Source organism: Apis florea, unplaced genomic scaffold, assembly GCF_048593485.1.
Source record: "Apis florea isolate Af1SG1 unplaced genomic scaffold, ASM4859348v1 contig_2274_pilon, whole genome shotgun sequence".
NCBI classification, from domain to species: domain Eukaryota; kingdom Metazoa; phylum Arthropoda; class Insecta; order Hymenoptera; family Apidae; genus Apis; species Apis florea.
The window spans coordinates 2,501,221-2,523,484 of record NW_028256550.1 but is presented as its reverse complement, the minus strand read 5'-3'; the positions used below and the strand labels follow the sequence as shown (position 1 = coordinate 2,523,484).

General features: G+C 37.6%; 1 protein-coding gene and 1 long non-coding RNA gene across 8 annotated transcripts in view; one reads left to right on the top strand and one right to left on the bottom strand.

Moving 5' to 3' along the window:
* Window positions 1-22,264, top strand: part of LOC100867828 (venom dipeptidyl peptidase 4) — a 214,324-nt gene that overhangs the window by 42,796 nt on the left and 149,264 nt on the right. The window lies entirely within an intron of this gene.
* Window positions 575-22,264, bottom strand: part of LOC147658359 (uncharacterized) — a 58,709-nt gene continuing 37,019 nt past the window's right edge. The window contains exons 3-4 of the long non-coding RNA XR_015290644.1: window positions 2,328-2,520; window positions 575-2,249 (exon numbers count right to left, since the gene is read on the bottom strand). This is a non-coding gene — a long non-coding RNA (uncharacterized LOC147658359). The remainder of the gene's footprint in view (window positions 2,250-2,327; window positions 2,521-22,264) is intronic.

Here is a 22,264-nt window from a genome sequence, read left to right as displayed (position 1 = left end):
TATCACGATGTTTTAATCCCATTTCTTGGGAATGGAAATCTCCTTTCGAAACAACACCGATCGAACTCTGGTTTGCGATGCAAAATAAAATGGGAGGGGAAAAAAAAAAAAAAAAAAAAAAAAAGGCCTTCTTCCTGTAACGGGCGACAGTTGTTTTATCACCCTTGAAGTTTACATTTGCATTTAAATGAATTGGATTTTGGTTGGCGGGAAAGGATCCGTGGCTTTTTTTTTTTTTTTTTCAGAAGAGTGGCCGCGGAAGGGATTATTTGAAATTCACCGGCTTCGTCCGCGGGAAAACATGGAATTTTATTTCGATCCCGTTTTTCCGACCAACGCTCGTCGAGTTGCTTGCTTTGCAAACTCAATTACGTTATCCGTTATTCCAAAATAATCGGCTGATTCGAGCGCGGCTCGATTTACACTTGTTGGGACAAAAAGTGAACGGACGAAGAAAAGGAAAGAACGATCGTGAAGATCGATAAAATTGGTTATCGTCGTTTACGATTTACAATTCGCGCGACACGAATGTGAGTTGAATTTTCTTCTTCGAGGAGGAAGAAGAGGAGGAATGTGAGGTGTAACAGGAATTTATTTTTCGTTTCAATTACAATTTCAATTACAATCGTGTTCTAATAATAAGTCTATTCGCTCGCTTCTATTCCCAGGAATGTAAAGTAAAATTTAATTTCGAATTGCACTGTATCTGGAATGCGTTGAAGCCAAAATTTTATTAAAAGAACGGAGGGGAAATGGAATGAAAAAAATAAAAGTTTCTCAAGTTTCCCGACAACAAATAATTTATAATATTGATTCATTCGAACAAATTATATATTACAGAGAAATATTCAAAGATTTATCGTAATTACATACAAAACGTTGAAATTAAATAATATTTTCCATCTTTTCCATTATTTAGGAATTTGTTTGTTAATCCACCATCGTATTATTCCCTTTAATCCTGCAACAGTCGTGCAATAAATATTCTGCTATAATCGAAAGAATTGCCCGAGGTAAAATATTTTCTTTTCTAAAATATCGAGTATCGTAAATTGAGAAACAATTACACATTTTTCCCGATCTAAAATACCAACTATAAAATAAAGAGAAAGAGTTCAGATCCAATGGAGGAGCTGCTCCGGTATGTATGCTATGTAAAATTTCGCTCGTGTAAACGGACGAGAACTGCAAACTAATTTCTCTCGCGATGTTTTCGCGACCGGGGGAGATGATCAAGTTTGAAAGTTGCACACGAGAGTCGAAAAAGTTGGTCGTGTATCGCCGGCTAATATACGCGGCAAGGAAGAGGCACTTAGATTTTGAGGGCGTATCGAACGCATCGGTGGCCTAGTTCGAGATAGTAATAAAACGAGAAAAAGCGCCAGAAATTATTACCTCCCCTCCCCCTCCATCGCTTCCCAGGGATACTAGAGAATTTCTCCAACACTGTTTTATAAACACCCCGCAAAATTAAGTTGTTCTACTTAGGAATAAATCTTTCCTAAATAATTCATATATATATATATATATATATATAATATTTTATTTAAAATGCAAGGAACTAGATTTTCTAGATTTGCATTGTTCCACGAATCTTGATTGAAATTTCTCCTCTTGTCAATCGAAGTTTTAAAGATTCTTTTTTTATTCTACTTACTAAGAATAAAAAAAGAATCTTTCATTTCATTTAAAAAAAAGGTAACAAAATATGCAAGGAACATTTTCTAGATGCATTGTTCCACGAATCTTGATTGAAATTTCTCCTCTTGTCAATCTCTCCTCTTATCTTGTCGATTTTATTTTATTCTACTTAAGATACGCAACGAACATTTTCCATTCCAGATGCAATTCCATTGGTCCAATTTCGAAATGAAATTTCTCCTATTATCAATCGAGGATCTAAAGATTTTATTTTATTCTACTTAAAAGAATAAAAATTTCTTCTAAATAACTTATACGCGTATATGTATCATTTCATTTCAAAAAAGGTAACAAGATAGGCACGTAACAAGGAACATTTTCCATTCCGGATGCAATTGATTGAAATTTCTCTTCTTTATCAATCGAGCCTAAAGATTCTATTTCATTCTATTTAAGACACGCGAGGAACATTCCCTCGAGATGCAATTGGTCCAAATTTCGATTGAAGTTTCTCCCGTTATCAATGGAGGAGCCAAAGACGCCAGAAGAGAATCCATCGGCGAACAACATACGGCCGGATGTGGCCGCGTTCCGCAACACATGCTCCACTGTAATTCCGAATCGCGGAATGCTGAGCGCCACGTAGGCGTGCGTAGAACAGATACACGCTAAATACCGTATAATACCTGACATGCATAGAGTCGGTTCTGCTGGCTTCCTCTCCTCGCCATTCACCGCCACGCATAATCGGCCAACGGGGTACCGCCATGCCCGCATACTGGTCTAATTGCATACATTAGGGGGGAGAGCCAAATCTCTTCCCTCGCCGTCTCTCACGGGACACCGGTCCTTTTGTTCCACCGTTTTATTCCTACGATCCTGAAAACAATGTGTACGTTTCATCTGATACTTTGAGAGTTTGAATAAAAAGGGGTGGGTGATTGTGCAACGAATGTGCACGTGTGTATGTACGTACGCAGATATTTCGTTATATATGGAAGAGATTAGAATCAGTATTGAACCAATTCATAAATTATCTTGAATTTTAATCTAGTATTAACTACTCGTTGAAACCGCGTTTTACTTTTGATTCATGAAGCAGGTTAAATCTTCCGTTCGAAATCTCCGAAAATTAAATTAAATTTCAATTTGGATGGAATTGGTAAAATAATTCGACAATTTGGGGAGTCTCTTTATCGTCTCAACTTGACAAAATCAAAATCGAACGATAAATAAGATATTCTCGTGAGAGTCATTTTTTTGAATATACACACGTTGCAAGAGCTTGTATATTAATATTCCAAAGACGTTAGATTCAATGGAAGAACTACTTAAAAAGTTAGATTATAAAAGTTTACATTGCTATCCCGTGCAATCGATCATCTCGTAAAACGGTATTCCGAGAGTGTTTCGATCTAGGTATAAAAATTCTCACGGTTCGATCTCGAGTAAATTAATCGTATTATTAAGAAATTTCAGTAGAAATCCAAGAACAAGCATCGAACACGAGGGTTCGTTTCTCGATCGCCAAATTTCATCCCCCCCCCGCCTACTATATTTCAACAAGCAAGCACAGCTCCGAGCTGTTTAGACAGCTTTCCACTCGCCTCTATTCGTAACGCAACGACGACCGCGTATTCAAATTCAAATTCGATAGATTTATTTTAGAATCACGTTGCTTCGCCTCGTCCGCCCGCTCTCTCTTCTTTTCCTATTTGTCTGCATTTCACCCTTCCTGTTTCCACCTCCCTCCCTCTGTCTCCCTCCATTCGACCCTGCGTGTAGCGGCAACGAACCATCCTGTTACCGCTGCACGTGAAATCCTGAGTTATGTTCGACTGTATCCGACCGGCTGGATTTCCACGATTCGACGTCCTCCTCTTAACGAACAAGTTAGACTTTCGAAATCTCTTTTCTTTCTTCTTTTCTTCTTTTTTTTCATAGCTGGATGAATTTGTTTAATTTTTCAATCGTTGATGTATGCAATCGCTTGATAAATTGGATTGGTTTTATTTTTATTGGTTCTATCAGGGAGGATATTCTTGCAATTTAAAATTTCCCTTTGCGCGGAGACGTTCGATCAATACGTGAATTTTTGAGTAAATTTTCAACCAACACCGTGATACACGCGGGGAAAATTCAATTGGAAATTTTGCAAGCGAAACCTTGAACATCGAAGGAATACTCGTTTCGAGGCGGTATTATCAACCCCCTCCATCTTATCGGCAAAGGATCGTCCGTAATGAGGGCTGCCCCGAGCACTGTCCTGCTTCTCGAGATCCTCTTAATTCGCGCTCGAATAGTAATATTCAATGGGTTTCCACGCCACGGCCTCCGCTCCAATTTCCAAGCAACGTCCCTCTATTTTTTCTCTTTCTTCTTCTTCTTACTTTCATCTCATCCGTGAATAATTTCACAGCTGTTCGAAACTTTCGTCCTCCTCGGCTGGAAGTTTCGAAGAATCGAGAAGGAAGCGCGCGAATATCGGCTAAGATTCGAATTTTTCCCCTTCTATTTACGATATCGCCTCGTGGTTGCGAGAGCAGCCGCCAGAGGCGCTGTCGAGGCCAGCGGTTCTCAACCGTGCATGGGTTTTACGCATGCATTTCCACGACGAAGTGCTCGCTTGAAAAATTTTTCTTCGATATCAGCCTTATTGGATCTTCTAGGGTATCGATATATACACTTCTTGCCCGTTCTTTAGTCTAATGTGACGATCGATGAATAAGAATCTTTCTAATAGAAAATTCTACGTTTATAATAAAATTCTTACACGAATATTCGAGCGGTAATATGTTTCCGGATAAATTCCTCGAGACACCTGACGATCGGTCCAATTTTACAAAAACCACATCCTCCTGGAAACGAGGATTTCCTTTCCGAAACCCGGCAGGGCGGTGAGTAATGGACGATGGGGTATCACCCGTCTCGCGATTAATCACCGTGATTAATGCCGTCCCTCGCAGCAATTAATGCGTGCAATTGATGTTATTATTATCGCCCCGAACGAATCTCTTCGGAATCTGTCGAATATACGAATCCAGCCTATATAATAAAAAAGAAGAAGAAACAAATAGAAAATATTAATTTTGAGAAATGCGTGAATGGCGAGTCTCTAACGAGTTTCTAACAAGTAAGCCAAGTTCGCTGATTATTGGAATTTTCCGTGGTTGCCGCGCACAGCCAGCCACGAAAACAGAGCTGTGGTGGGGAGACAGAGAAAGAGGGAGAAAAACTGGCGGACGACACGGTAAACGCGGAGAGAGAGAGAGAGAGAGAGAGAGAGCACAGAGGTTGGCAAAAGGAGAAGTACAAGGGGAGGGGATATTGCCGCGCCACCATCCGGTCGTTGCATCATTAGAGGATGGCCCGGCTTGCACGTCACGTTACTCGCCGCATAATGTGTGTATATTCTGCATCGAGTTTTATCTTTCCACGTGTATCGCGTTTAATGAAGTCACGCGGCCCGAACAACGTCCAGAGTGGAAAATCGGCCTCGGCCGCGATCCCTGCTCGTTAACGCTGCTCCTTTTTTCTTTTTCCCCTCCCTTTGTACTCCCCTTTCGTGTATCACTCTTCTTTTTCTTCTTGCTTTTAATTCGTTCCTTCGTTTCCTTCTTTTTTAAAAGTAAAAAGTGTCTTCTTGCAAAGGATTGGTGGTTTAAGGAAGTGTTTCGTTGTGCGAGCAGTGAGAATTGAAATTTTTATTTTTATTTTTATTTTACGGACGATATTAATGTGTGCTGTTTGTACAAGTAGAATAAGTATTTGTTTACGATTACGAGATCTTTTACGAACTTTCTTACATAATCGGGCAATGGAAGAAAAATTTAACGTGTAATTATTAAACGTGTTTCGTTGTAAATAGTTTGCTGGGAGAAAGGGATCCAACCTTTCATCATGGTAATGATAAAATTCGCCTCGAAACAAATTAGATGGAAGTACAGTGAGCGAAGGAAAAGAAACTCGTTTATAACATGAATGCAGGATCAGTTTTTGGTTATACTGTACACCTGCAGCGAAATCTCGCTTTATTTCCCACGAGCGCGAACGATAAACGTCGGATGTCGTTATAATGCAGCATACTCACGGTTATCAGCACCCGACGTGTTTACACAATGTGTCGTCCTGCTTTTTGCGCGTCCAATAAATGTTGCAGTGTATCCGGTATTAATCGTAACGACGATTAAATTGCAATAAATGCCGGGAAACGTAAAAACTTGAGCAAGCTATCGTTCGATATCCCTCCGTCTTTCGAATATCGCAGAAACGGTTGTAGTCAGATTGTTCAAAAAGTTTATTTGTGTATAAGTGAATTATTTATAAAACAATATTTTTCTTCTTCTTCTCTTCCTCCTCTTCCTTAGATATATTGAGTACAAATTATTCAACCATATCGGAAGATATGGTGTCCATCCACCAGGGAATATGCATTCACATCGACAAATTTCGAGTTCAATTCTTAAAAATCATGGATTGTTACTTTGTAATTTCCAAAAATTCTTGGCATTGTGGATATTCGTCACATTGGAAAAATTTCGAGATTTTTAGAATCTCGATTCGTGGATTATCAATTTGTATTTTCCAAGAATTTCGAAAAATTCCTGCCATTCACCAGGGAATATCCATCCACTTGGACTAATGTAACTAATCAATCGATTCGATTGTTCGTTAATAACCGTTAATAAAAATTTAAAAATGGAAAGACTCTTTAGAATTATAACACGATTGCAACTTAGTTTCGTATCACACTGGTTCGAGATCGATCCGATCCCTGCCGATATTAAAAGAAATACGGATTATCGTCACATCCACGATCGATCATCGATCCATGCCATGCAGTTTCGAAGAACGAGGACGAAAGAGGAGAAAGAATCGAGGAAGAAAAACTTCATTTTTCCTTTTTTTACGCTTTTCGAACGAGATCCGGCGTGGACAACAGCTGCGGGGGGGAAAAACTGTCGCATTAATTCACCGCCGATTAATTAATCATTACGTTCGGTTGGCCGGTCTGCTAGATTGAAAACGTGGCGTGACGACAATGAACTATGGGATGACCGATCAATTACCACGGAGAGCCCTTTGACGGTGGCCACAAAGAACAACCAACTCTCGACTCGACGCCGACCTTGTGAAACCTTTGGCAAAATTTCACCTCTGCGCTTTTCTCTATTAAAAGCACGTCGTTTACAATTTCCTTTCGTTCCAATTTTCTTTTTTTCAACTTTGATCCTCTCGTTTTAAAATTTTTCTTTTCGATTCTTCTTCCCTACGAGATTCTATATCTTCTCTTTCTCTTTTTTTAAGGTATCGTTGGATATATAGATTGGTTTTTTTATTTAATAATTTTATTTTTGATTTATATATTAGGCCAAATATATTATTTTAAATCGAATTTATATTAATAATAATAATAATTTTCTACTAATAGCAATAATAGCAATAATCCAATTCCAGTTTCTTTTCTGATTCATTCATCGAGATTAGTAACAGCTGGAATTTATTTACGTAGACTTATTAAATTTATTGAATTTAAAAATATTATTTTAACAAGGTTCACGTTTCAAATTCAGATTCGAACAATCGCATATGCCACATAATTTCTCACGGGCCTTCGACTTAAACCCGGCCAATTCGGCTTTTCACTCGATCGATTCTGTTCTATCAGGGTGCATCGAAGGGAAACTTTATATTTTGATATCGAATCAGTTGTGAATCCTCCAAGCGCTCCGCGGAGTTTAATGGATTTGAATTGATATTTTCTTCGAGATGTAATCGACAATGGAGGATTTTGTGCGGGGGATCTTTGAAATTCCTTTCAACTTGTGCTCAAACGAGACGACGCCTTTCAACCATTCCTCCCGAAAATCTGATACGAGGAGGATTATTTTTCTCGAAAAAGACGTCCCTACTTTTCTCTACCACTTCGAATTTATTCGGAAAAAAGAGTTTTCCTGGAGTTTTGTATTAAATAATATGCTCGGTATGCGTATCTAAATTCAGATTAGATTTTGAATTTATCGTTCGTTGCAAAGGAGAGACCAAATTGTTTTGTGTCTTGTTCATTTATGTGTCTTGACGGAAGCAAAAATCATCTTCAAAAGGGTTCTAGTATGCGAGAAAAAGTAGATTGTTCAAAATGTTATATTAATTATAGCTATAGTGATTGATTTTTCGATTCATCGTTCGTTTTGAAAAAATCGTTCATGCAATTACAATATTATTTCAATATTATGCATTATTGGATATTCCCCCGACGAATTCTGCACATAAATTATTCAGAATTATTCCAACCAGTTCAATATTACGTGGTAATTAGAAGTTGCGCTCTAAAATGTAGTTAAATCATTGGATATTGGAATAAAAATTAACAAACGAAAGAAAATATGCGATTTCCATCATTTCGACATCATCGTCATTTAGACACGTTGGAAATCATTGTCGAATTTTTCCTTTTCTCGATAGCAGGAATTTTATATCCAGATCCTAATAGAAAATAAAAAATTCATAAAAGAAAAGAGTCTCTTCGTTTCAGAGAAACAACGCTATCGAAACTCGCTCGGCAAATTTCTCTAATATTAATATCCATTCAGAATTTTCATTCAGTTTCAAGCCTATCTCAAAATCTATCAATCACGACATCCGGTTCAAAGAAAGAAATACGAATAATTAATAATTAATAAATAAATTTTTGATCAATTAATCTGTACATATTATCATTAATGAAAAATAGTTGAATCGTTTAACCATAACAAGATAAACCACACGGTTCAATCAACCGATACCAAAAAAATATCGAATAATAAATATTCATACGAACATCGACGTTCGTATCGCAAAACGCGTTTACAAAATGTGAAAAAAAAAAGAGAAGAAAAAAAAAAAAAGCCTCGATGGAAAAACACACTCGATGTTCCATCCCCAATGGAAATCAGGGGACCCGATCTTTGTCCACGTTGCCATATCGCTTAAACACCTCGTTTCTAATTATAAATTCCATCTAGGAGTGATGGAGGAGCCGGCTCTGATAATGTAAATAGTAAGCAAGGGGCCACGGATGGTTGATTGACTGACGTGATTGGAATGTCTGAGCGATAATTGGGCGAGGCAAGGCAAGGAGGAGGCCGCAATGCGCGAGCATAATTAGCAAGGACGACGAGAGTGGGAATCGAGACGTTGGATTCGAGATAGATCGGCGAGTCTCTTTGCAAGGAGCACGTAAATTGGGGATTAATTGATTCTCAAGCGAAATCGGCGGTGTCTTTCTCCTCTGAAGCGAAGGTGGATTCTCAATGTGTATCCGTTTATCGGCGCAATAACGGCAAAGTAATGCAAGATGATGGAAAATAAGAATCCATTATCTACGTTGTGATTAACGAGTTTACAAGTTTGAAACGAATTTGCGTTATCGAGAAATATTTGAATATCAAATTTTGATTGATTAATAGTGGAAGGTTAACGATAAGTTTAATTGTAAATGAAATAGAATTTTAACCACTATTTTGGAAGAGACGAAACGATAAAGATTTTAAAAGTACAGATTTATAAGCTTAACGATAATGAAGATTATTATTATAACAACATTGAATGCAACATGTATCTTCACCGATGAATCGAATATTCCAGAATTTATTTCCTTGCTGTTTACATCCTCAAAGAAAGGTTTTAGACCTTAAATCTTTCTCGAAGAGGAATTTCTTGCTCGAGCGAGGGAATAAAAAGAACTATCCATTTTCTCGAATCGATAAATGTTTGATCGCGTCCAATTTAGAATTGTAATACCGGTGACCCAACAAACGAATCCACGATCGAAACGATTCGGATCCGATGACGATATCCGGTTCAACCGGATATGGAAGTTTCCAAGATCTAACTAGTTTTAACCAATCTCGAACTTGGTAGGAAACCGAGAATCCTACGATCAAACATTTAATTTAATTTTCTTCGATTATTTGCCATTCTTCGATTTTAATGATTTTTTAACACGTTTGATGAGATCATCGTTACGTTGATCTTATTTGACGATCGTTGTTTATTAAAACATTAATAAACTTGGAAAAAACTTGAAAAAGAATTTGGAATTGTTTACCGAGAGAAATATCGATCGTGGAAAGTTTAAAAGTTACACTCCTCGAGTCGAAAACCGAGTAAATCACGACGAGAGACGCGTGGTCGAGACTCGCTCGCGAAAGTAAATCTTTTTGGCGGAGACCGATTCGATTCGGCGAATATCGCGGGATATATCCGTCCAACCTTTGTTCCAACCTTTGTTCTTCCTCCTCCCTCCATTTCTTTCCCTTCTACGTGCGAATAAGAACTTTAGATTCTCGATATAATTTTAAACCGATAACTGTGGATCGACTCCAAGAATTCCATACTTTTCTCTTTCTTTTTAAATATATATAATTCAAGTTGGAGAAGTTTTTTTCTTTTAAAAAAACTCGTTCCATTTCCGAGTTTTATCTCCTCCACTTTGACATCCTCGAATCCTCTAATCCTTCTTTCCTTTCCCCCTCTCCAATTATCCCCCGTGTTTTATTCAAGACACCGAAAGAATAACAAGTTCCCCCGGCCGACAATGGACAGCGACAACAACAACAACAACAACAACAATAATAATAATAATCTTTCACTCCGCGTCAGTTTCGTTTATTCTTTAACCATTTCGCTACGGGCTACTTCTCCGCAGCGCCAGAAATGTGCACTCGAGAAAGATCGTCCTCACAATTCGAGTTGCTTTGACGGTTTTTATTGAAAAAAGAAAAAAAATTGATAAAAATACCGATGCTACGTTTCGTACAGAGGAAGATATACGCCAATAATTCCGATCGCTCGTCACATCTTATGCAGAACGATTATAGTCATCTGTAGTATCTCAATTGCAGAGACTATAAGATTATAATAATAGCCCGTAATATCTCAATGATATTTCATGGTGAGCGACTGTATTAAACAGAGCGACTATATTAAGTAAAGGGATTATATTAAGCAGAGCTATTATAGTCACCTCAGTAGTATCTCACTGGCATCTCTTATGCAGACCGATTATAGTCGTCCTGGTAGCTCAATGGCATCTTATGCAGAGCGACTATAGTCACCCATAATATCACAAGTGGCTGGGCATTTTATAGAGAGCGACTATATTAAGCAGAGCTATTATAGTCGCTCGTAGTACTTTAATGGTTGGCATCTTATATAGAGCAATTATAGTCGTCCTAGTGGTTCAGTAATATCTTATATAGGGCGACTATATTAGTCGCTGGTATAGTATCTGGTATTTTATGATTTTATGAGCGACTATATTAAGTAAAGGGACTATATCAAGCAGAGCTATTATAGTCATATTATGTAGTATCTCAGTGGCATCTTATGCAGAGCGACTATAGTCCATACTATCACAAGTGGCTGGGCATTTTATAGAGAGCGACTATATTAAGCAGAGCTATTATAGTCGCTCGTAGTACTTTAATGGTTGACATCTTATATACAGCAATTATAGTCGTCCTAGTGGTTCAGTAATATCTTATATAGGGCGACTATATTAGTCGCTCGTAATATCTGATATTTTATGATTTTATGAGCGACTATATTAAGTAAAGGGACTATATCAAGCAGAGTGACTATAGTCCGTAGTATCACAAGTGGCTGGGCATTTTATAGAGAGCGACTGTATTAAGTAGAGAGACTATATTAAGCAGAGCGACTATATTAAGCAGAGCGACTATATTAAGCACAGGGACTATATTATAGTCACCTTGTATAGTATCTCAGTGGTTGGCATCTTATGCAGAGCGATTATAGTCACCTGTATCTCAATGGTTGGCATCTTATATAGAACAACTATAGGACTATATATCGTCCTAATAGTTCAGTAGTATCTCATATAGGGCGACTATAGTCGCTCGTAATATCTGGTATTTTATGATTTTATGAGCGACTATATTAAGTAAAGGGACTATATCAAGCAGAGCTATTATAGTCATATTATGTAGTATCTCAGTGGATGGCATCTTATGCAGAGCGACTATAGTCCGTAGTATCACAAGTGGCTGGGCATTTTATAGAGAGCGACTGTATTAAGCAGAGCGACTATATTAAGCACAGGGATTATATTATAGTCACCTTGTATAGTATCTCAGTTGGCATCTTATGCAGAGCGATTATAGTCACCTGTACCTCAATGGTTGGCATCTTATATAGAACAACTATAGGACTATATATCGTCCTAATAGTTCAGTAGTATCTCATATAGGGCGACTATAGTCGCTCGTAATATCTGGTATTTTATTTTACGATGAGCGACTATATATTAAGTAGAGGAACTATATTAAGCAGAACGATTATAATTGCTCTGTTGCTCAAAGGATTAAAAGCAAATTCACGCTTCCTCCTCCCGTTTCTTTCGAACAGGTGTGACGGATGAAGCATCGACTAATAACGCCGGATCTTCCATCCACCCAAAAGTTTTCGCGTCCTTCATTTTTCCTTACGAAACGGAGAAAGAGAGAGAGAGAGAGAGAGGATCCTCTCGTCGCCGCGCCAGGATAAACAGCAGCGGAAATATTACGTTTTCAACGGAGGCGTAGTATACAAACCTCCTCCTACGTCCCCCCCCCCCCTCCGAATAATCACGAAACTGCGAATAGCGGAACGACCCTCTTTTCCAGAGGTTTGTTTGTTAGTCGCTTTTCTATGGGGGGGAGGAGAGAAGGGGGACGTGGGGCGCGACATTTACATTCGAGGTTCGGGGGGACGAGTTATTGCGTTCGCCGTGGAAACGAGATTTATAGTTGACGCGTTGCTTAAAGCTGCGTTTTCTCTTTTTTCTTTCTCCTCTCTGTCCCTCCCCTGTTTGTGAAAAAAACCGACAGACCCGAAAACGTTTTTTGCTCGATTTTCGATCCGGAGACAAATGGAAATACAGTAGCTCGGATTCGGTGGTTACGTTCTTTTTATTTGTCACGTCTTTCTTGGTTTTCCCGTTTTATTATTGTTATTATTGTGCGAATAATGCGTCAGGAATGTACGAAGATGAATTTTGTGTTTTTTTCTTTTCTAATGCGAGTATGAGAGTAGAATAGATCATTATTCGGTTTGAAGAGAAAAGGATTAGTAAAGGATGATATATATCGTTTAATTTTCAAAATGGGACACCCTGTATATGGAATGTATCCTTTGACGCTCGAGAAACAAAGGTACATGGAGGAAGAAGATGTTTCTCAACTTAACCATTGTCTTTTATTCATAATCGCTAAGAGCGGTTCGTTCCATCCATATTTCTCCCCTCTTTTCTTTCATAAATAAATCCAAGATTTATTTTATTTGTCGTCATCAAAGCTTGTATATCGAATAATAAATAGATACGCGAAGAAGTTAATTTTAGATAGATCGGTGATCGATATTTGATACAAAAATTGTTCATCGAATTAAATGTTTAATAAGATCAAATGCTCGATATTAAAAATATACGCAATGTTATATATGTACATGCTCTGCTCTCAATTCTTTTTATAATCGATCGATGTTTTTTAAATTAAAAACAGTAATAAATTAATCTCTGTTGGAATAATACCGATACAAGTTTTTTTTTTTATCTTTATTCTTCGTAGAATGCTTTCGTCGTTCATTCGCTAGATTGAACATATCTTTTAACAACCTTTTAATTCCTCTATATTTTTTATCCTTTTTATTCGTGTTCCACAACAATTAGATAGATATCAATCTTATCGATAACATTCTTAAGTTAAATTTTTATCTCTATCGTTATTCGACCGATAAATGATAAAATCGTCGATAGATTTTTTTTATATAAATCGAAAATACATATCACCCCTGATCTCTGAGAAATCAATAGTCAAATACAGAAAGAAAAAGATAAATTTTTTCTAATCACTATCCTTCTTTCATCGATATCTCTTCTCGTAACCCTTTCAATCTATATAAAGAAAAAAAAAACCTCCTAAAAATTCTATAAACAACGCTCCTTGCGAATATTCTCAAAGGAAGAAGAAAAGAAAAATCGCGCGAGACGACTGATTCGTCCTTCCTGAAACGCGACACGTTCCTATCCAACGCCCTCCCCCAAAGATGAATCGTAACACAAAGGAAAAAAAAGCTCCTGAAAATTTTATAAACAAAATTGGTTCGTCCTTCCTGACACGTTTATCCCCAAAGATGAATCGTAGTTTTATCGAGGACGCGAGTTAATGTATTCACGCAGAGTCACTAAAAGGGAAGTTTACTGGAATTAAAGAAGTTGTTCCGGAGGCAAGGATTAAGCCAAGGCAAGGGGCAAACGTTCAACCCGATCCGAAAGTTTCCGCTTTTATTCACGATTAGCGAGAACGCGCCTAAGCCCCGCTCCGACCAACTTCTGTAATCGTTCGAACGAACCTCCAGATAGACCCTTTCATATCTCCTCCTCATCCCTTAATCGCGAGTTGTGCGTGAAATTTGTTTACAAGGAGGATTTATTATGCAAGGGTTTCTCCTCCTTTTTGGAAAGTATTTTGGAAATAAAGGGAATTTGTTTGATGGTAAAGTATATCGTGGATATTTTATTATTCGATGTATGGTCCCATTGTGTGACGATATGTAACCGAAAAGTATATAAAATATATCCATATTTTCGATTCGAATATTTTCGTGGTGGGATCTCCATACAGTAAATAATATTTGAACATTCGTATTTAAACGTTAAACGTTACGGATAGATATTTCAATATTTCCGATATTCTATTTATTTTAACTCGCTTCGAATTTTTCTCCAGGCTTTGATTAAAAACTTTGTTTCCGCGCAACGTGTGCGCAAAGCCCCCCGTTTTTGAAAGATTGAAAGTTTCTTTTTTTTTTTCTTGTTTTCTAGTTAAGACAAATAAATTAGATATTCTCTCTCGGTATATTGGTTTTTCTCTCTCTCTCTCTCTCTCTCCCTTTTTGCAAAAAGTCGTAAAAAGATGAAAACTTTCGAACGCTTCGAAAACTTGTACCTGGAAAAATGGAAAAGCGGTGGATAAGGATATTTTGAGCAAAGGAGGACGGATCGATGAAACGACGTCTTACAGTAAAAATTGTACCGAATCGAGGTAAATATCGACATCTCGGAATTATATTTTACGGATATAAAGCGGATATAAATTCCCAAGTTATCAAATTGCAATATTTACACGTAAAGAGACCGATATCGTATCGTGAATTATTATTAACATCGTTTACTATTTTCACTCGAAATTGTTGCTTCCACGTACGAAGAAAAAGTGAATTTACATCTGTGAATTCCCGAAATATTCCAATTTTAATTTTTCACGACGAAAATATACCGAAAATGTCACGAAAGATATAACAACGCTTCCATGGACAATTCGAGGGAAAATATTTTTCCAATTTTTTTAATTCGAGAGAAGAACACGTTCGATCCCCCCCCGAGCTTACTTATTTTTTTAACCTCGAAGGAAACATCTCTCTTTCAATCGGACTCCCTCGCGCTTTCATCCGCCCACTCTTCGTTAAACCACCCTCGCTTCCCTCCTTAAAATTATTCCACAGATTGAGTGACGTTAATTAGCCGTTCTCATCAAGAAGATTACCCCTTTCGTGCGCCAACTGACCTTTTAAACCGAGAAATCGCGTCGCTTCAGGAAAAAGAAGAAGAAGAAGAAGAAGAAAAAAGAATTGAATTAACCCCTGGAAAGAAGAAGATCCTCGCGATCCTCCTTCTTCAAATAGTCGAGAAATTTGCGAGTTCAAAATCTTTTAATATCAAGCATGCAAAAATTTGGAATTCTTTAAAAAAATCACTCGTAGCATTTATTTAAATGTATCATTGGGTTAACAAAAATCGCGAAAGCGCCACCTTTCTGCGTTTGAAAAATCGGCAATGATTCAGGGAAGAAATTAATAATCCGGGACTTAAATGCGCGGCCAATTTTCGTGATGCATTGCCGACTGGAACGGCAACATTGGAGCGCGGGGATATTCGACCTTGCGAATGTTCCACATGCAAATTTGCCGCGAAGAATGAAAACATTTCGTCCCTTTAACGATTATTATTCGGCCGTTGGAATTACGATTTTCGTGATTAAGGATGTTTTATCCTGCTTTTTCCTTTTTTTCTTTTTTCATCCGGATTATTAAAGATTTCGAGTGTAATCTCTTCGTGCGAAATTTAATCGAAACGTTTAAACCGAGTATTGGCTGTTAATTAGCGAGGAAATTAAAAATAATTCGATGGGCGATTAAATTTTGTACAAGATTAATCACGTTGTTTAATTCAAGAAATGTTGTGATTAATTGGAAGCAGATAATTTGGCCTGGAAAAAAAAAGTAGTTTATTGAGATTCATCTTGTGGTTGAATTTAAAGAAACGAACGATTCATTCAACAATCGGTATTTTTGAAGAGGCTGTTAAATAGAATTCGTCCAACGTTAGTTTTTGCTGATTTAATCGATTAAAGTTAATCACATGTATGAATATGTATATGATAAATATACCATTAACAATTAATATTCGAGACCACTATCGAATATGATGAATTTCATATTGAACGGAATTTTATAATGGTTAATCACCGATGATCGAGCAATTAATTCCATCCAATTGACAATAAAACATTTATAAATTAAGTACAATTATGCATCACATTAGACAAAATTACACCGATTGTCCAAATGATAAATAATTCCAAAGATATCCTTCAAGATCCCGCGAAAACGTTCGAATTTAAATATAACGGATACGAGTATTTATACAATATTTAAAAATTAACACGTTCCAATTCGTACGTATGAATTTTTCATAATGTAAAATAATATAATTTTGGATAAGCATCAACTCGTTAAGAATCGGATAATCACGTTTCGAAAACATGACATTATTTCGCACATTTAGCGAAATCCTCTTATCCCCAAACTGTCCGATTATTATCCGGCAAAATTACTCGAATCGTTCGAACTAGTTTTATCCAACTTAAATCGCTTATTTAATTTAATAAACGAGCACGTTTCACGCACTTTACTCGCCAGAATTAACACGTAAATCATCTAAGCATCTACGATTTTTAATTTATAGAAGGATATCGCGTTTGCACGAAGAATATTAATTCATACGCGATCGATTGTAAAGAGCAAACGTCGATAAATATCGATCGAAGATTACTCTTACAACTTGAGTTTTTAATATGGACGTTTCCGACCCGGAAAGTAAAAAGAAGAGGAAATTCAAATGAAGGTCTTAATGCTCCGTCCGTACATTTTTCTGGGCATTTAAAGTTGTTGCACAAACGCGAAACACCGGCCAACAAATCCAGTTTATAAGCAACTTGTAAAGTCGAAGCGAGGCGAGAACAAATTGCGACGATAATCTGACAAAGACGGAACTTGAATAAATAATTCCGTACAACTTTTCCATTTCATTTTCATGGATCTAGAGTCGCGATCTTAAGTACGATGAATTATAAAAATTGATAAAAAATATCGAAGCTTGTTATTCATTCCTTAAATTAACGAGATAAATATGGATTAATCGAGGCTAATCTCAAAACCGTTCCGCGAATGTATTCCGCTCTGTTAACTAAAATTACACACAACTCGAATAAATCGCATCGTTCGTGAACGATTCGCCACACAAAACTCGCCGGGACGTGTTATATTCGTTCGCTCGGTTATCCTCGTTTAACAGCCGCGCATGCGCAGTTCCTTGCATGCGGCAAACTCGAGAAGTTGTCGCTGAAAGCGAGATTCGAAGAAAAAGCGGCCGAGGAAGCCATCCGTCAATCGTGGCAAGCGTATTCGTCGAAATTCCATTCGCCGCTTTTCCAACGATCGCTCGAACTTGAGAATCGTTGCACGATCGAGGCTCAAAGATCACGAGGAGACAAGAAAGCAAGCAACTTCGTCGTTGATTCCGTGTTACGATGAATCACAACGCAATTATCGTTTCGCATTGTTTCGCACTCCCCATTTGCCAATGTCGAAAATTATTCTCACGCGTTTTTTGAAAAACTATTACGCAACTATTGACGGCTCGATCGAAGGCTTGTACGTGTTTCGAAAGATTTTACCAATGAAATTTTTTTCGTTTTTTTAAGAAAGGAATACATCGCAAATGATTACTTCGAATTTGTTGTATTGTTCTTTTCTTTTTACCTTATCCTTCCAAATTATGAAATGACACGTTACGAAAGTTGAAGAATAATTGGACAACAGGAATCCACGATCGTTTCACTCGGTTTTTTCCTCTCGATAATAATTCTTCTTCTGTTCGTGGAGGACGAATGTCTCTCGGTGTTGATTCGAGGCGCGACTCGCAGCCGTTTTGCGGTCGTTTTGCCGAGTTAATCGATTAATTCACCGAGCTAGGCGAAAACCGCACCGTTCTGCAACGAGTTTAATAAATTTCGCGAGGAACACTACTCGTTGTTTTCTCGGCCACGTTCGACGCAGTTATGAACGGGCAAACGTGTAGAAGCGCGCGCTTCCTTCCTCGCTCGCTCGTGTTTATCCATTTCTGCCGCGTTTGTGATATCGGGCTCGGCGTTTTTCTTTCGTATTCACGAGTTCGTATTTATTTACGCTTCTTCTTCGAATAAGTGACGCGAACGATGGATGAGCGTTACGTTTGTGTTCAATCGATTTTATTATTGTACAATTTATTCATCAAGCTAATAGAATTGTGATTGATGTATTATATATGGAATTATATTAGAATAATGAACGTTTTTTCAGAAATGGTGTTAAATACGAGTGTTAAATAAATCGGTTATAGATATATAAAAGAAAAGGAAAACGTTTTTCACGCGTTTATATCTCCTCTCCTCGTGCAAAGCTGAGCTTGACTTGGACGTTGCAAAGAATCTTTACGCTTAATAAAACGAATGAATAAATATATACACGCAATAATAAAATGTAACAAACTCCCCTTCTTCTCAACCTTTGCTTCTCACTTTCCATTCTTCTAAATAACGATTCTTAAATCGTGCAAATTCAAATTGGAAAAAAAAAAAAAAAAAAGGAAAAAACTTTCGGACCCAAACCGTCCGAAAAATCGCTATATAAATCCGCGTATTGTATTTCGATCGATATATATAAAAATATCACTACCAATAAAATATTCATTTTCACGACAAAGAATTGGATGACAAAGCGGACGATTTAGCCGCCAAACACTCCCCGCGTATTCATCAACGGCGCTCGCCCGAATAGATTGTAAATAAAACAACCCTCCTCCCCCAATTAAATAACGCCTGTGTGCAAATCACGAGTATAAGCGCGCCTCGAAACGAATTCCCCGCGTATAAATTAATTCGATTTTCCACCACCTGGGGGGGGAGGGGAGGGTTTGGTTCATCTATCTATCTATCTATACTTTTTGTTTTTAAATATACGCGATAAAATCGAAAAGCACGGTGGGGGTGGGGAGAGGGAAGGAGTAGATAAATCTCCTGTTTAACGTGGATTTTAAATCTCGTTTCGTTCGATAAAGGGAGGAGGAGGAGCAGGCAGAGAAATTTATTATGCGCGGGGAACGAGTCACGATCTCTCGTTGAAAACTGGAATCGAAACATCGAATCGATATTTAAAATACCGTGAATTTTTGATAACTTTGTCCAAAGCGTGTTAGAAGCGAGGGGAACGGAACTTGTGTGATAATAAAGTGGAAACTTTTACCAAGGTGTAATTTGCGTTTTAACGGATCTCGAGGGTGGAGAATTTCGTTTTGTTCCTTTCGTGCTCGATACGAATCGTAAATCATAAATCTCATAATTGTGGAAAATGGCTCGGGCTTTGAAACTTATTTCAATCGCATCAACTGATCGTTTCAAATATCGAAATCGAATGTTAAGCAAAAGCGTAGAGCTAATAGAAATCGAGGGAAAGAAGTAGAAATATGTTCGGAATATTATCGAAACTCTATTATAAAAGGATTTTCTGATGTTGCCAAGTGAAAAAAAAAAAAAATATCCAAGAGCATGATGGCTGGCTGACTCGTGTCATTTGATTGACTTGCTTAACTTGATCGTGCAATTTTCGAAATCATTTTTTAATACGAACGAGGAGAATAAACATATAAAAAACGGGCTCGTCAAGTATAAATTGTTGGACGACGATCGGAGATGGGTTGGATCAAGTTGGAAAATGTAAATAACACGAGAGTTGGGTTGCGGGAGCGTTGGTCTGGAAAGAGGTTTGACCACGTCCCGGGTTCAATTCCGAAATAACCGGCCTCGAAGCGAGCACGTGATGTTACAAGCCAAGATTCCCCGGTGAAAGCTGATGGACCAAGTCTGGATTCGATTCGAATTGGCTCGAATTTCACGCGATCCTCGCCGCCCCATCCTTGCAACTTTGATCGAAAACGCACGAGCGGTTTCATCGTCCAGCTCGTTAATTCAACTTCCCGTCGTCGTTATCCAAAAGTTTCGTCTTCTTTTCTTGAAAATATTGCGGAAAGAAATAATTTTTTGGATCGATCTTTCACGGTCGAAAATTATTCACAAACGAAAGAAAAACGTGTTCAAATTCTATCCACCGGAAATTTTATAATAAAAAAAATCGCGTATCATACGAAGCATGTAAAGCTTTCATTATACACATAATACATAATTCGATTATTATTAGCCATTTAATCGCATTGGATCAATTCAATCCCGTTAAATTCCCTTCCCATTTTAATATAATCGTATCGATGGAACGAAATACACGAACGAGATACACGCGTGGTGAATTTCACGCAAGAACGCCATCTTTAAAGAATAATATAAAATCAGGAGATCGAAAGTTTGGTCACGTTAAACGCCCCCAATAGGAAGAAGCAAACGAGAGAGAGAGAGAGAGAGAGACTCGTGTAAGAACGATGGCGCGTAATAAATAATATGCAAGTCCTCTCCATTTTCTCTCCGTGCCCCATCGAATTAATAATGTATGAGAGCCGTGTAAGTCGCTCCCTCGAATCTTCGGTGAAAAATTCCGCAGATTGCTTCGATCCTCTCGCCGATCCCTTTCCCCGAAAACTTGCTCGAAACCATCGTCGATCTCGTCGTGTATCGAGAATTCGAAACAGCGTCACACGCTTTTCGGATATTTTCGTCCATGGTACATTTTACATACCTACCGTTCTTTTTTTTTTTTTTCTCCGTCGATATGAACGGGGCACGTGCCGTTCCATCATCCGATATTTCCATATCGATGGAATATCGGTGGAAAATTGATTCCCTAATTCCACCTATGATTTGTCGTTTCCTAAAAATCCGTGGTAATTCAATCCGCGGCTGTTACGTAAAAATGTCGACTTCGTGGTGTTTCATTTTTTTTTTTTCTTTTCTTTTTTGGAATTGGAACAAGAAGCATCAGAGTTTTTAGCGATGGAGAGAAGGCGAGTCGAAATCGTCATGCAACGCTTTAACGTGGTTCCTTCCGAGTATTCCTCATAAAGATACGAGCGCGATATAATTGCTTTCCTCATGCGAGCTATTATTCTCCATTATGAAGTGTGTGTGCGCGCGCGTGTGTGCGTCTTTTTCAAGCAATTTTACAGCCGGGTGTAAGCGGGACTAGGTCGCATTCGTTCGAAGTAACTCGAGACAAATTGGCGGCGATAAGAGATCTTGAGAAAAATTATAATGTTCTATTGAATTACGTGGTGGTAATGCTATACTCGAGGATAATTATTCTTTTATGCATTATTGTGTCGTAATTACGGTATAATTAATCATTATTATTAGCAGAGAAAATGTGTTCCAAATGTGACTTTGAGTTTGAACTTTTTATATTAGTGAAAAGTAAAGGATATAATATAGTTTTTGTTTTATTCCTCTTCATTCAAAAAACACGAAAGTGAACTCTTCTACCGATTTTAAAAATCCTATACTTCTGATTAATTTCGAGTTATTGATATGGAGGATTTTGCGACACGTCGTACAATCTTTGCAAAGATTGACTAAGATAATGGTTATGCTTAATAGGCAATTAATAATTAATATTGTGCCCGTGAAACTGAAGCTTTGATCTTATGCTTTGAAATTAGTAAGGACCAAACCTGATTCAACAACTGCTAATAGTTAGCCAAGTTGTTTAAGTTATGCCAGGATACGGGAAAATTATACTAGGATTAAATTTCCCGGTAAGGAGCTTTATTCTTTATCCATTCTATTGAATAATCAATGCCAGAATCTATTCAACAGAATAAGTTAATTAAGAAGATAGGGAGAGCAGAAGATGGTCAAATAATTTAGATCTCTATGAAAGATCCGCCCAAATGTTCAAGCTTTGGGAGAATTGCTCGAGAAGCAGAGAGAGAGAGAGCAAAATCTAAAGAAAATTGTCAAATGTACTCGTCGAGTTCTCATGTAATTTTTAACTCGATTTTCAACAAAGATAAAGACAAAAGCGTAAATCAATAGAAAAGTTGATTATTTAAAAATAAGAAAACGTTTTATTTCTCTACAATTTCTATTCTCGAAAGGAATGTTTTACGAATATATTAACATTTTGTATGTAAGAGATGCATGTACCAAGGGGAGACAATTTAATCTTGAGAGTTCTGACAGATATTAGTCTCTTAAAGAGAGGAAGAGAGCGTCTCTTAGAAAAGGAGACATTTTAATTTTAAAAATCTTAGAAGCGTATT